General features: G+C 43.7%; 1 pseudogene; it reads left to right on the plus strand.

Moving 5' to 3' along the window:
* The first annotated feature begins 1,315 nt into the window (after window positions 1-1,315).
* Window positions 1,316-1,625, plus strand: LOC134386560 (large ribosomal subunit protein eL36-like; annotated as a pseudogene).
* Window positions 1,626-2,045: the final 420 nt, after the last annotated feature.

Below are 2,045 nucleotides of genomic sequence, written 5' to 3' on the forward strand. Positions count from 1 at the left end.
ACCTGTTTTAAAACAGGTGAAATGGTCTTAAAATTAATATGCTTTCCTTAAAGGGAAACACAAGGGAAGTAGATCTCATAAATGGCAATGGACCAGAGAGGATGTTTGGAAGGTCCAAAATATTACTTGCATGTTTGGTGTGGTAGGTACATAAAGTCAAATGGCCATACCCAAGTAATTATGTGACTTTGGGTAAATTCCTTAACCTCTCTTATAGTGATTTGTAAAAGAGAGAAGACCAAGACAGAAGGCTGCTAACCCTAATGTGACTTTTCCTTCCAGTGTCTTGGTTCTTATTTCCCACAAATTGATAGGGGCATCTCTCTACCCTAGATCCTTCTAGTTTGGCCACTGTGTGTGCCTCTCATCCTCATTTCTTACTTCCCCCCACACCACCCCACTGTGCCAGGCATCTGAGACCATGTTATAGGCATTCTGAATGTATTTCTAGCCCATGAAATGTGAAAACATCATTTATCCTGGAAAGCCCTTTTCATTTCAGATAGATCAGAAAGACATTTACTCATATGCATTTTATGTATATTTATCTGATTAATTTGACACAATAAAATAAATAAACTTTGTAATATCCCCTCTTCAGTACATATTCACTTCTATTACACTTCATACTATCAATGGAGAAGAAGGCCAGATATCTTATTTTTGTGACTGTCTAATTATCAGTGAAGGGGCGCTAAAAAACACCTCACTCTTACCCCCTCCTCCAAAATCCACTATCTCTTGGGACCTTCTATTTGCATAGTTCAAAGACTCAGAACTGGAAAGCCATATGGCTCCAAGATGACACTGATGTGGTGATTTAAGGATGTTGTCAAAATTTTACATCTCTCTCAACAGAAGAGATGATGAGTCTGTTCCTACTCCCCTTGAATCTAGACTGGCCCTGTCACAGACTCTAACAAATACATCGGATCTTATCCAAAAGGCCAAGAAGCAATGACTTTGACAAATAAATTGTGGCAAAGTGAGTGTGTGTAACTTCCAAGGCTGAGCCTTCAGAAATCTGTGGAATCTGCTGTCGCCCCTCTTGGAATGCTCTCTCTTGGAAACGAGCCACCATGTAGGAAGCACAACTATCCTGAGACCATCACACAGGAAGGAAGCCTGAGTGAACTTCTTGGAGGGAGAGAGTCCATGCAGAGAAGTACAGAAGTGCCATGATTGTGAGTAAAGCTTTCTTGGAATTCGAAGTCCACCCCAAACACTAGGTGAGTGCAGGTGAGTAAATAACACCAGCCAATGCCAAGGAGAGTGGAAGAACTTCCACCGCAGCAGCCATTGAAGAGCAGCAGCCATGGCTCTGGACTACCTCATGGCCGTGGGCCTCAACGTGGGCCACAAGGTGAGCAAGAACATCAACAAGCCATAGCCGCTGTGGGCACCTCACCAAGCATACCAGTTTCATGTGAGACATGATGCAAAAGGTGTGCAGTTTTGCCCCTTACTAGAGCCGTGCCATGGAGCTGCTCAAGGTCTCCAAGGAAAAATGGGCCCTCAAGTTTATCAAGGAAAGGATAGGGACACGCATCCACACCAAGAGACAGTGAGAGGAGCTGAGCAATGTCCTGGCTGCCATGAGGAAAGAGGCTGCCAAGAAGGACTGAGTCCACTCTCTCTCCTCTGTGAGGAATAAAACCTTTGCAGGAGAAAAAAAAAAGGCTGTTTAAAAGCATTAAATTTGGGGGTAATTTGTTATGCAGCAATAGATAACCAAAAACACCTGGAGACCATTTACTGTCTCTTTTTCTTATCCACATAGTCTTTCCTGTGGTACCTCTGATTTTCCTGACCAACGTGTTCATCCTGTTCCTGCACCCTTCCTGGGAAGTTCTCTGGGCAGTCTCGAGTCAAAATTCTGGAACAGGATAGCCTGATGGGCTTAGCTTATTATCTCACTTTTCTTGGGCAGAACCTTCTGTACTAATCCACTTCATCAGCATTTTTATGGGTGGGTCTCAGCTGGCCAGGTACCCTCTCAGGTCAAATTAGTGTCTGCACAAAGAATGCACAAAGAGCCTGGTGCT

The sequence above is a fragment of the Cynocephalus volans genome, chromosome 9, assembly GCF_027409185.1.
Source record: "Cynocephalus volans isolate mCynVol1 chromosome 9, mCynVol1.pri, whole genome shotgun sequence".
In the NCBI taxonomy this organism is placed as follows: Eukaryota; Metazoa; Chordata; class Mammalia; order Dermoptera; family Cynocephalidae; genus Cynocephalus; species Cynocephalus volans.